This window comes from Chanodichthys erythropterus, chromosome 21, assembly GCF_024489055.1.
Source record: "Chanodichthys erythropterus isolate Z2021 chromosome 21, ASM2448905v1, whole genome shotgun sequence".
Classification (NCBI taxonomy): Eukaryota; Metazoa; Chordata; class Actinopteri; order Cypriniformes; family Xenocyprididae; genus Chanodichthys; species Chanodichthys erythropterus.
Window position 1 is genome coordinate 31,361,301 of NC_090241.1, and position 15,012 is coordinate 31,376,312.

The window sequence follows — 15,012 nt, forward strand, 5'->3', positions numbered from 1 at the left end:
AAATGTAAATGAGCTGCATATCCCCGCCCTGCCTTTGGATGAGGGCGTAAATTGCATACCTATGGCAATAAACAGTCGGTAAAAGCAGAATGGCTGAGAGTGAGAGACCCGTTGTTTTGTATGGCATTCAGCTGTACATGTTTGAACCGGAATCAGACCCAGATGATGAAGAGACTCCGGCAGAAGAAACACAATTGAGAATGGAGCAGGACGTCTCTGAATGGTTATTTGATACATTTATGTACTTATAGAGTTTTAATCGTGTCCCATTTGCAATTATGGATGTGCAACACACACACACACACTGTGATAACGTTCGCGCAATTTTTTGAAACTACAAACACAAATACTGTGATAACATTTGCTAAGTACGTTAGATAAACACTATACAAACAAGGTTTAAATTATATACACAGACATTCTACGACGACAACAACTTTAGACGCATTTGTTATTGAATTGGCTGACATCGACTGAAATGACTATTTGCTCAAAAAACATTAAATACACTTACTTCTTCTGGAGGTGACGTTGGATCGCGAACATTAGGCAACGATCCACACTTGAGGATTAACTTTGAAGACCTGCTTTGAATTGACCCTCGTTCTCAAAATAGTCAGTCAAAAAATGATTCGCGCAAACATAAACGTATTTTGGAATTTTGAGTGGCGCCTTTCCTTCGTAAATAAAATCCATCCACTGCGTTTTCAGTGGCTCTGATGTCGGAAGTAAATGAAAACTACTATGTTCATTATTACATCCCACAACAGAACACTTATGTTTCTTAGGAGACATTACCGGCTGTCGTTGAAACAATGGAGGATGGTTGACAGATCACCGACGGCGGGTTCTATGCCAAAACCAGATTGTCAATCAAACCACGTGGGTGGGGCTTAGCGCAATTCTACGTCACAGTGAGAGCAATCTTAGAACAGGGCATTCTGAGACAGTGCTTATGAATTATTGAGATTGTAAAAAAAACACTGGGTGGATTTTTCTCATTCTAGGGTGGTTTTGCTCACACACTGCCAACACACATTTATGGTCAAACAGCATGTAAAAGTGAATTTTGCATAATAGGTGCCCTTTAAACAGCAAAAATTTTCAGCACTGAAAAAAATAAGAACTATCATTCTTAATTGAGCACCAATAATAATTGAGGAAAAACTTAATTTTAGGATCTTTTAACTAGTTGCTTATTAGATTGCATATTACTAGAATATTTGTTGTTTATTAGTACTTAATAATCACATTTTAATGCCTTATTCTACATGACCTTATTCTACATTCTTAATCCTACCCAATACCTAAACTTAACAACAACCCTACTAACTATTAATAAGCAGTAAATTAGGATTTTATTGAGGGAAAAGTTGTAGTTAATAGTGAATATGTGTTCCCTATACTAAAGCGTTACCATAATTTATAATAATTGAGCATAAAATCAGCATAGAGTAATGATTGAACACTAGAGTAATGATGCTGAAAATTCAGCTTTGCCATCATAGAAAAAAATTACATTTTAAATTGTATTAAAACATAAAAGAGTTATTTTAAATTGTAATAATATTTCACATTATTACTGTTTTTACTGTATTTTGGGCAAATAAATATAGCCATGGTGAGAATAAGAGAGTTCTTTCAAAAACATTAAAAAATCTTAATGTTTCCAAACTTTTGACCGGTACTGTATACCGGTCAAAAGAAATCATTCAGAAATCATTCTAATATGCTGATTTGCTGCTCAAGAAACATTTCTTATTATCATCAATGTTCAGATCAGTTCTACTGTTTAATGTTTTTATGGAAACCGTGATACATTCTTTTAGGATTCTTTGATCAATAAAAAGCATTTATTTGAAATAGATATCTTTTGTAATACTATAAATGTCTTTCAATTTAATGCATCTTTGCTGAATGCATCTTTGCTGAATATATGAACTGTACACTGTTGTCTTGTGATCAGTTAGTTGTGGCAGTTGATGGTATTTTATGATGAGTGTGTGTGTGTGTGTGTGTGTGTGTGTGTGTGTGTGTGTGTGTGTGTGTGTGTGTGTGTGTGTGTGTGTGTGTGTGTGTGTGTGTGTGTGTGTGTGTGTGTGTGTGTGTGTGTGTGTGTGTGTGTGTGTGTGTGTGTGTGTGTGTGTGTGTGACCACGACATGTACATCATAAAATGAGATATGAAGAACATAATTTTGAATAATTATAAACCATGTAAACTTAGAGAACAATTTGTATTATGTAATCTAAATAGGTAATTGTTATAATGATGGCAGATTGTAAGTCATGGCATTCTGACATTTTAAAATCACTCAAGACATTTACTTTAATTAATTCAGCTCATAAAAGCCATGCACATTATCAACTTTTTTTTCTTTTTTTTATTCTACAAACTTCTCATTTTTTACAATGTGACGATTTTGTTTTAAAGCTGCTCGAGAGACGTTGCCTAATGAGAGTGCGTACCAAATGCAATTTCCTTGTGATTAACGTCAATACTCTGCAAAATATCACATAATCGAGTTCTCACTTCATGCTTTTCTTGGGTCACAGCAGCTCAGAATCATGTCAAAACTGTGTGTGTCACCCTATTTAAACCTGATCCTTTAGACATTTTCTTAAACTTAAATACCAGTCATGAATATATTCATTCAGGAATTACAAATTTCCAATATTTAGGAATTAGTCAGGGTTTCTGGCCCACGGTACAGAATCGGTCCCAATAGAGAGGAGCAGTACAGTGGTTAAATGAGTTCTCCGGAGTATTTTTAAATGTCCAGACCCTGGGGTGAATACTTATCCCCTAACTGAGGGACGATTTGAGGCTGGCAGTGGAGAGCGGCTGGAAAAGATGGACTGGTAATTGCCATGCCAAGGCAGGGGTATATTAGAATGCCTGAATACATGAATAAGTATGTTGCAGATGCCAGGAAACTTGAGGTTAGGAATCGAGTTTGGGGGGCAGATGCAGCCTGAATAGCATCTTTCCTCAACAGCAGCATCTATTAACTATATTTTTACATTTTCTGAAGAAAATTTGACTTGCTTACCCATGCAAAATTTAATGTCACAATAGATGGTTGTGGATGGTTGCCAGAATATTGCTAAGTGGTTGCTAGTTTTGGTATGGTTGCAGTGTCTTTATATTCTCTAGGTCCCTCTTTCTATGGAATTTTTATTTTCTGCTGGGTATTGTAAGTCTGACCTGCTAGAAGAGTAATACTGTAGCACACTTCCTCCTAATTAGCTGGACAATTGGTGTCATGCATGTCTGAGTTAGTCTTAAAAACTCTTAAGTTCAGTTTGATCAAATTTAAGGACATAAAATTCTTAAATATCTTAAATATTATATGAAAAGTCTTAATTATCATTTCAAGTGGTCTTAAAGGGTTAGTTCACCCAAATGGAAATACTGTTAATAATTACTCACCCTCATGTCACTCCACACCCGTAAGACGTAAGACGTTCATCTTTGGAACACAAATTAAGATATTTTTTATGAAATTTGTGAGGTTCATGACTCGTCCATAGATAGCAATTTAACCAACACTTTCAAGGTCCAGAAAGGTACTAAAGACAGCATTAAAATAGTCCACATGACTGCAGTGGTTCAACCTTAATTTTATGAAGCGACAAGAATGCTTTTTGTGCACAAAAACAAAACAAAAATAACAACTGTGTCATTCTTGCGCACAAAAAGTATTCTCGTCACTTCATAAAATTAAGGTTGAACCACTGCAGTCACGCTGACTGTTTTAACAATGGCTTTAGTATCTTTCTGGACCTTTAAAGCGGTGGTTAAATGACTGTCTATGGACGAGCCATAAACCACTCAGATTTCATCAAAAATATCTTAATTTGCGTTCCGAAGATTAACAAAGGTCTTACGGGTTTGGAACGACATGATGGTGAGTAATTAATGACTAATTTTTGTGTGAATTAACCCTTTAAATTTGAGATGGAAAACAAAAGTCGCAATATGGCTTCATATAATTTAATATATATGCGCTGCATGTTTCGAAGTAAATACACTGCGCTGCACGTTCTACAAGCTATCAACAAATGTTGTTTATCAACAAATACTACAGACAATGCTGTGCAGTAAATGTATTCTATTGTTTTTCTTGGAAGTTTTACGTTTAAACAGATTTCTCGACACTCGTTGACTTTGTTAAAAATTAATGTTGTCTGCTTGTTTACTCCAGTTTGATGTGTACACGGAAAGCCAACATCAGTTAAATTGTACATGGCATTCAGCATTAATCTTTAAGTGACCTGCAAGGTTTGTAATGCATTCCTGTTCTTTCAAGCAGACCCACAGGGTGTGACACAAAGTTTTGTGCGGCTTAATAGACAAACACTTTGATAGAATGGCTTTTAATCTATAGTCTCTCAAAGGCTTATTTTATTCAGAACAAACTGTGAAATCTATTGTGATATCCCTATGTTTGGGGTAAGGATTAGATTACTCTCTATTAGGTTAATTCAAAGGTTATTTGGTGAAATCAACAACAGGCATCTACAATATAGCAAATTATATAAAGTCATATGGAACCAGCTCAGCCATTTCCACCAGGTGGCGCTCTAATGTCATTCTAAATGCTTTAGAACAGGGGTGTCCAAACTCTGCAGAGTTAAGCTCCAACTTACCACAACACACCTGCCTGGAAGTTTCCTGTATGCCTAAAAACCTTGATTAGCTGGTTCAGGTGTGTTTAATTGGGGTTGGAGCTAAACTCTGCAGGACAGTGGCCCTCCAGGAGCAGGATCGGACACCCCTGGTTTAGAGTGTGATGGTGCCATATAGGATGTGTTCCTGGATCAACATTTTTGTTGGTCTTAGTCCAACATTCTTGTCAAAATAACAAAAGATGGAAATGATGGGTTTATAAAATGTTATTCAGGTTCTGACCTCAGCTGTAACTCTTAATTAACCCTGAACCTAAACTTACAAATGAATTGGATAATAAGAGCGTAGATCTAGGATCTAGGAAGGATCTTGGGAAAATTCCAGCATGGAATATACACTATTGTTCAAAATTTTGAGGAACTTTTTTATTTAATTTTAAAAATGTAATACTTTTATTCAAAACGGTTGCATCAGATTGATCAAAAGTGCCATTAAAGACATTGATAAAAAATAAAAATTAATAACAATTTTCTATTTCTGTTCTTTCAAACCTTCTATTCAAAGAATCCTGAATAAAATATGTATCACAGTTTTCACAAAAACATTCAGCAGCATAACTGTTTTCCACGTAAATAATAATATGATCTTGAGCATCAAATCGGCTTATTAGAATGATTTCTGAAGGATCATGTGACACTGACGATTGGAGTAAAGATGCTTAAAATTCAGCTGTCTATCACAGGAATACATTGCATTTTCAAATATATTAAAATAGAAAACATTGTAATAATATTTCACAATATTATAATAATGATTTTAATGTATTTTTGAGACTTCTTTCAAACACATGAAATATGTTACAACCTCAAACTTTTGAACGGTAATGTATAAGAATAATTTTTCATATCGTTGTGCATATATGATAATATTATCACCTATCAGTGTTTGATTTTAAGCACTCCTTTGTTCCATTTTGGAACAGTATTGGATTGTCACTTGAAGCCCAATGTAAAATCTAAAGCAAGACCAGTTGAGAAGTTTTTCTATTCTAGATATATATCAGAAAAAATGTATATTGACAAAGCTGGATTATAAAAATTCAAAGTTCGTCTACACGACCACCACCAGGCTTCACTGCGGTGACGCATCACTTGTCTCACAGATTGTACCCACTCAGCATGCTGGCCATCTGGCTTGTCTTTACAACAAGGACAGAAATACAAATCATACCTACCTAGCCACAGATATTGCAGAGGTTACACATTACCAAAAAAAAGAAGAAGAAAAAAAAAAAACAGTTCTGACGTAAACTCGCTGGAGCGCTGCAGCTCCCAGCCATATGGGGACTTAAATGGATCCTAGAATTGTTCAGTCTATCTGCTGAGTGCAGGTTTTGGAACTACACAGAGACAAGCCTCATCCAACATAACGCAGGGGAATGTACTCGCTGCTGTGTTGACACAATGAGGGCACTATATGGAAGTTTAAAAGCATCAATTTCAGTGTCTGTTCAAGGGGCCATGGGCCTTTTGTGTGTTAAAGTATATTTAATATCAGAAGATGCTGCTGCCAGTGACTGTGTTTTGTCAAAATGAGTTATAAGTGTTGTCACGTGTGGATTAAAGCAAATGTGCAGAGCTATATAAACAGCGGTATTAATTAAGCAATACAATCTGTTTAATTTTGTGGAGATTTTGTCTTGTGGAGATTTGAATAATCTCAAAGAATTCCTTTGATGGTAGACATGTCTATATCTTGAGATTTTGAACAACAATGAATGAGGTTAAAAAATGAAAACTGCTTCTTAAAGGGTTAGTTCACCCAAAAAAGAAAATTATCCCATGATTTACTCACCCTCAAGCCATCCTATGTGTATATAACTGTGACGCGTCTCCCGTTACTCCGGCTGCGTCGACCGGTGGGCGTGGCTAGGAGAGTCTGGGCATCACGAGAGTCTGTCCAACGTTGTTTGCTTGGACTAATTGAGAATGATGAACACCTGTTTTGTCCTTTTATAACAAGGAAGTGTGCGAGAGTGTAGGGAAGGCCTTTTGTATCTTTGGAGTGTTGCGAGTTGTTTAGTTTGTTTGTTTTTTTTTCTATTTGTTGATTTTGCCTTGGTTGTTACTTTGTATTTAGTTCTGTCTGAAATTTTAACATCTTGTGTCAGACAGAATTTGGGCTTATTTTTTGTAAGTAAATTTGTAAAATAAATTTTATACATTTTTCTATTTGTTAATAAACACTCTTGTTTCACCCTTACCAACTTACTAGTCCTCCTTTTATTTGTCGTGGCTTGAGCCGGTCGTGACAATGACTATCTTCTTTCAGACAAACACAGTCAGAGATATATTTAAAAATATCCTGGCTCTTCCAAGCAGTATAATGGTTGTGCTCCAGACGGTTAATAAAGGCCTTCTGAAGTAAAGCGATGGTTTTTTGTAAGAAAAATATCCATATTTAAAATTTTCTAAAGTAAACTTTATAAATAACAGACAACTGTACGCATACTGTGCAAGTCAACTTGCACCAAAAAGTAACCCTTGAAGCGATGTATGACGCAGGATGTAGGAGTAGCATAAGCTTAGACGCCTCTTCCTCTTCTCTTATATAGAAATCCTCCTAAATTTCTATTTAAAAAATTCTCATTTTAGACTTCTAATTCGTGACCGGTGTTTTGTTTGTTTTGTTTTCTTTTGTTTTGCTCTATCCTCTATCCGTTCACTACCATTATAAAGTTTGGAAGAGCCAGGATATTTTTAAATACATCTCCGATTGTGTTTGTCAGAAAGAAGATAGTCATATACACTTAGGATACACTTATCATTTTCATTTTTGGGTGAACTATCACTTTAAAGTGTCCCTTTAATGTTATTTTAAAGGTTCCTAATTTTATTTTGGAGGTCTCTCAAAAAACACTTTAATTTCTCATAATATACATTGCTATATCTCCTCTTTTCTCACGGTGTCTGAAACGGTTCAATAATGGATTCGATCTCTCTAAACCCCTCATTTCCGTGAGCCTGCTCTGCTCTGATTGGTCAGATAGCCAAGTCTGTTGTGATTGGTTACTGCTTACAGCATGTGTCGTAAACAAAATGGCCATCACCATGTCTGACTTTCAGCTCCGGATCTTCTGCAGCACTTTATATACTGTGATATGAACAGTAACAATGGTGTCGGTTTACTGTATCAATTTGAGTCCTCATCCTTTGGAAGTTCATGCAAAGTGAATTTACTTTCGCAGCGCAGAAACAGTGTATATATTCTCGACATGTCGACAACACAAACCAAACTCTTCCATTTGCAACTATAACTACAGTGTTTGAGATTGGGTTGAGACATTGCTTGTGGGCAGCCAATGAAGGCCATAGGCTGGCATTATCAAATTTGTTACAAGCATAGGTTCTTGCAGGAAATAAGACTGGAATTACAGACGATCCGTTTCAAGCATTTCAGAATCAGTTCTTTCTTTTGGGAGACAATAACTCCATTTGTCGTGCACTTTGTTCTTTGTGAAAGTCAAAGGTCTACAAAGTTTCAAACAGCTATATTACACACTACATGAAAGGCAATAGCCAAAAAAGCATAATGGGACACTTTGATATCTGAATTGTTTCTCTGAGGCAGCAATTGAAAAGATTAAATGGAGAATAAATGGAAACTTTTGTTTTAAGTCAACGTGAAATTGCTTTCACAGCCCATTTTACTTCTGCAATGAGATATAATTTTGAGTAAAACAATATATTCAACTAAATAAATAATGTCTTTATAAATGATAAATTTTTATCCATCAGGAATTTTTTGGATCGTAAAAAGTGGCCATTCCAGACTAGAATGCAGCCAGAGCTTAATGTGAGTTTGCAGTGGATTGTGGAGGACTTTGAAGAGGCTTTTTAAACGGTGTGTTGAAGTAAAGTTCACCTTTTGAGAGAATCTTGACTTATCTCAACACGGACTGTTTTTGCAATCATTTTTTATATTCAATTCAACTGCCATAAAATTGCCGCATTAACTGTTGGCAAGATTTTAGAAAGGCTGCATTACTTAAATGCTTACTAAATTGCTGTTTGGCTTATTGGTTAACATTTACTTATAGCCTGTATGACCTAGGTCATGACAGCCAAAAGTTTACGTTGTTCCAGAGACAGAACTACTGTAGTTATTTTGATTAACTAATTTGAAGAGATTTATTTTTAGGGGTCTGTGTTAGTGCAATTATACATTTAAGTACTTAGTAATAATAATTATCCACATGTACTTAGTATAAGGTTAGGTTTAGGTTTGGTTTAGGGTTAGTTGCATGTAATTATACATAATTTATTAATACCACTATCTACATGTAACACTTAACAAGGACACTATAAAATAAAATGTTACACTAAGGTTTTTCTTGATCTAACCAGATTGTAGCTGGACATTTCTAAGAAAGCTCAAGTGACTTTCTTCTAAGGCATAAGATGAAGTGTGCAATGAGTAAACCGAGCTAATGCCACAGCTCCACTGTGAGAGCCATTACCAGTGACATTACTGCCTGCTAGAGCGAAGCACATGATAGGCAAGCAGCTCCAGAGCAATGGTGCAATTTAAGAGTATTGCAAAAATACATTTCAGAAGATCTGACCGGCCATTAATGTAATTGCCCTACTTCAAATAATACAATGTTATCTGAAAAACAAATAAGACTTCATACATCAGAATCTGCTAATGTAACATCTATTTCCTCAGCTCATTGGTGTTTAATTATTGCATATGTAGCTCATGTGTGGATGTACAGATTGCATCAGCATGTATGCAATCTGTTTGTGGATGAATGTGCAATTATCCCAATGCATTGCCTTCAGTTGTATAATGTTGGCTCTGTAATCAAACATTGATGTGCATGCTTTAGTGTGCTGTGTGCCTCATTTGCTTCTTATTTCTCATTCTGTGTAAATACAATGCTGGGCTGGATGGAGACTCGAGCAGACAAACATTAGCCATGTGGCATATGTTCTGAACCACTGTGATCTATGTCCACCTGGCCAGAATTGACCCACAGTGGATTAAGAGATCCAAATTGGCTGTTTGATATATGGCCAGTCCTTGTTAACAGTGTTCCCTCCTGTCAATTCTCTCCATTGCTTTCAAGGTCAACCGCCCTCTTCTGCTGGACAAATCAGAGAGCTTACTATAATCAGTGATGCTCGCACATACACGGCACGCACTTTCAAACTCACTCATGAGTGTGAGCGTCAGTGTTTAAAAATATGTGACTATTTAATGTAAAAATTTTAACATGACTGTCTCTAATTTATCCTTACAGGATATGCATGTAGAAAATGATTCGAAATTCATCCCTGCTCTGTCCTAATCGTGGCCTTATATCTGTCATTCTATTTTCTTCTTTTCTTTAGAGCTTGCTGAAAATACATTTAGTTGCCGGGAATTACTGATGCATGCATTTGACTGCAAGACCCTGAAACAGATCAATACCAGACTCTACATCCCAGACCAAGATTTGATGATTTATGAGCTAAATAAAGATAATTATTGTATCCTTCATTTCAAACAGTTTAATGTTGTTTCACGCTAAACAAGTTTTTTCTTTTTTTCCCTTTTTCAAAAAAGATGATCCAGTTGATCCAATCAGTAATTCAGTAATCAGTAGTATTGAATTGAAATTGAAATACACTTTATTGTCCCCAAAGGGGAAATTTGTGTTGGACTCAAGGTGTTTACATTGACAGAATCATTAAAAAGTTAAAAAACAGATTTAACATTACAAAAATAGTAAAATAAAAAAAAACATTAATTTATCATCATTTAACATTTTAATTGAAATAGGTATATTCATATTCAGAACACAAATTAAGATATTTTTTGATGAAATCCAAAGTGTTTTTTAATATCCCATAGAAAGCAATGAAATTACCACATTCAAGGTCCAGAAAAGTAGTAAAGACATCAATAAAACAGTCGACGTGACTACAGTGGTTCAACCTTAATGTTATGAAGTGGCGAGAATAACGAAAATAACTACTTTATTCAACAATTTCCACTCTACCCTGTCATTCTCCTATGCAGTTAAGTTGAAGACACATTGCAGAGCTTCTGTGTACGGCGACTGTGTATGTAATTTTTTTATTAGGTTTATTTATTTTTTCACTGTAGTAACATGGGGGGGGGGGTCTAATGCTATTTCATGCATTCTGACTTATTATAATTATTATAATTATTATTATTATTATTATTATTATCATGCTGAACATGGCCAAAGTTTCAAAAAGTGAGTTGGACGTATGACGGAGTATTTCTGTGCCAAAAATACTCTTCAGATTTGTCACAGGTTTCGGACAGTTTTTTTCGAGCATGGCCCTGTACGTTTATTACCTAATAAAGGGCGGAATTCCTTGTACGGGCACTTTTTCCGGAAGAGTGAGAGCAAGCCCTTCAGTGCACTTCTTTCAGCTTTACGGAAGTCGTCAGCAGCCCTGCACAGGACTTGTTCGAAAAAGACTTGTCACTTTGTTTTTAGACTAAGAAATCAACAATGTCACCAAAGAAGTGTGTTTTTGGTTGTGAAGGAAAGGTAACATTGCTTCCTGAAGTACCCAGTGTTAAGTGGAGCTGAGAGATTTGTGCTCTCGCATTATCATTAAATATTTATTTATTTATATTTATTCGTCATTAAAAAAAAAACATAGAAACCACCTTAACTTAACTATCAAAATAAGGATAAAGTTGATTCTGATAAACGCAATCGATTTTTTTTATTGGTTAAAATGAATGGCTGTTTTCGGAAAGAGTCTGTACAGCGTATCTGTCTTTTATATATCTGATAAAACTAAAGACTCTTCGGAGATATGAAGGATGCACTACTATTCTATAGGTACTCAAGATTAACATGAGATTGGCAGAAACCTTTTTATGTACCCTTTAACAATGTCTTTACTACCTTTCTGGGCCTTGAAATTGGTTTTGACATTGCTGTGTATCCACCTGTTTCCGCGGGGCGCTGCTGTAAAAGAGAACGTGGGTACAACTTCCGGTGAGGCGGCGGAAGTAGCATACCAATGGTATTTTGTGTTCTAATTAGCGAAGAGGCTAAGTGTTTTTTGGATCATTGTTTACTTTGTAAAGTTTCAAATCTTTATGAGAGATGTAGTTACGGTGCTCAGGGACAACATCTCAGTTTACTACATTAATATCACAATACAATAAACTAAAAAAAATTCGTGCCCTTAATTGCTCTTTACTTTACTGACCTTCCACAAAAGTGCTGCTGCATGACTAGAGCATCTGCAATACATGAACAACCCGCTGTCTGTAGCTACTTCCCGTCACTGATGCTAGCACCAAAGCCTTATGATGTTATTGACTCCTAACGTGCGTGCCAGAGCCAGTCGCGTTTCCACTGTATGCGATGCTAAAGGCTACTTGTGTTAACCACTGCGAAAATACACTTATGGAAAATATCAGAGACTGCTTGAGGAATGAAGACAGTTCTTATGTGATTATAATCGTGTATTTATTTGGTTTAATGTTTTATCTGTCTCTTCCCTGTGCCTGTTGATTCCTGACAAATGCATATTTCACAGATTCACACTCCGGTTAACTCGTTTAACTCATAACTCTTGTTGTCTTCTCATGAGCTCCCTCTGTTGCTCTGGCTGAAAGGATCAGGATAGACGGAGAGATCGCGCAAACATCCTCGGATATCAATCATCGCATAATTTAGAGGAAAATAAATAGAAAGTCTCAGAAAAGTGACGTAAACATAGGGTATGTTATCAATATATTTCTAAATATGTAAGCCTTTAGATTTAAAAGCCTTAATGGAATTGTTTTTTGCATTCGCAAATAAATGGAAGCAGGCCTAACTGAATAGGTCTGTGTTTTCTTTTTATGTCAATATAAATATCAGTTAGATTTAGCATAATTGATGTGCACTCCTGACATAAATTAATACATTACTATTACTGTAAAAAAAAAATTTATTGTAAAACATTGTTCAAATATTGATGCCGGAATCTTAAATCTTTAAGTAAAAAACAAACGTTCGCAAGTTTGGATCGTTAAATCTTGAATCACTGTCAACTGTTGAATGAATGAGTGTCACGTCCAGCTTGTTTACTTCGAACCGGAAGACGCTCCCACGTTTGACGCAAGGCCTCATGGGGCGTAGGAAACTTGTGGATAGGGAGTTCAGAAAACTCTCAGATTTCATCAAAAATATCTTAATTTGTGTTCTGAAGATGAACAAAGATCTTACGAGTTTGGAACGACATGAGGATGAGTAACTAATGACAGAAATTAATTTCTTGGGTGAAAATGACTGCTGATCCCTATATGTAGCCAGTGTTATGTTGTAATGCGTATTATTTGAAACAACCCAATAAATTATTTAAACATTTTACTTTTCAGGATTTAAATTAAGTTGGAGGTTATTGTAACTATAAGTGGTTATTTACAATGATTTTTAAGAAAATTCTTTTCAGGAATTCTTAAGTTCCATCTTTAGAACAATCTAAAAAAGAAAAAAGAAAATGTTTTTGGGAATCAAAATATTCATAAATTACAAAGTAAGTAAAGAAAATAAAACAATAGCAGTTCAGAATAAATTTATTCTTAAGAATGTTTTGCAAATCTGTCCCCAGGTGTAAATGCAGATCTGTCTCTGACATCTTTTAATTGAATTTCTCAAGATGTCACAGCAGGTGCCCAGGTGTAAATGAAGTGAAAGATATCAGGAGTTGTGGAGACGTAGTAGACGGAGAACTATATCCAGGACTTAGACCGAGATGCCAAGGCAACAAGATCAAGACACCAACTCTGAGATGGTACTGATCCAGGTGACTAGTATCAAATCCTTACTGCTGCTTAATTTCTGTCAATATTTTGTCTAACATGTTTCACAAGAGTGATGACAATTAACCTCACTGCAGACCAAAGCTAATTAGAAGCTGTGAAGGTCAAAGTCTCCCCTTCTTCATCTTAGCCTTTAGCTATGAAGTGTCACACTTGACGGTGTCACACTTGACATGTAAAAAATAGATTGAAAGAGACAACCATACTGGCGGAACCTCCTCTTTCCTATAAACCCCATATATGACCCCATTAGGAGTGTCACACGGCACTTCCTTCCACATTAAACCTTGATGTGTGGAACAATAGAGACCTCGACGGGAGAGCACTGTCTTGTCTATTCTTTTCTGCCTTTTTCTTGGCATGTTTATTATCACAGCTGTTTTTCTCCTCGCACATGCATTTTCCACCATGAATGTATGGCCATAAGGTCTTGCATTGTTTAGGTTTAGTTGCACACATGCCACAAAAAAGGCCACAGTTGCTCCTCCCGTTGCAAGGCTGAGCACAAAGCTTCCTGAGAGGAAGAAGAAATCGATTGATGTCATTTTTGTGGACGTTTTACTACGCAAAGCAGAGAAAGTAAATATTTTGGCTTGGTGTGACGTCCAGGACACAGTCACTCTGAAATGAAAGCATGACTAGGCCTTTGAAAGTCACAGACAGGAATTGGGGAGAACTTATTTAATGGTTTGAGTCTGCTGATACGTGGAGCTGAGCATGTTCTAGTTTTACTGGGGGGTTTAAACTGATTGCTTCAGTTTATTCTCGGTTGGGAAATATGGCTCAAAAGATTATCACCTTGGTTCTTCAATTCATTAATTCTGTAGATTGAGTAGAATTGCTTCTCTTGAAGATGCTGATCATGAAAACACTCTGGGATTTAGAGTTGTGCAACATTCCAAATTGAAAATAGAATTCCTTTTAAATTCCAATTAGTTCTTGAATCAAACATTTGAATTTGGGTAGCAAACAGGGTGTACAAATGTAATTTGAATTTAAGGAAGTAGAATTAAAATGGGATGAAATTCAAAGAAACTCATGTGTAAGATCAGTTTTTATTATTATATAAAAGTTTGTTTAATGTGAATTTCACATTATAAACTTCCAATTGCGAGATATAAACTCGCAATTCTAACATTTTTTTTTTCTTGCAATTCTGATGTTATAACTCGCAGTTGGGTGTTTATATAAAACATTTCTGACTTTATAAATCACAATTGGGAGTTTACATCAAGCAGTTCTGAGAAAAAAGTCAGAATTGTGAGATAAAAAGTCACAATTATACCTTTTTTAAAAAAAATTTTATTCAGTGGCGGAAACAAGCTTCCATAGAAAACAGTGTGTTGATGAATGGTTTTGATGTCTAACAGTACTAAACCTAGTTTAGAGATGTTTAATCATTGATTTACATATCATAATATGTAAAGGAATAAATCATTCTTAATGGGATATAGATAGATATAGATAGATAGAGCTATTGTGAATTATTCTAAGAAATTGCATCTAACTCTGACGTTAGCATTTGCACTAC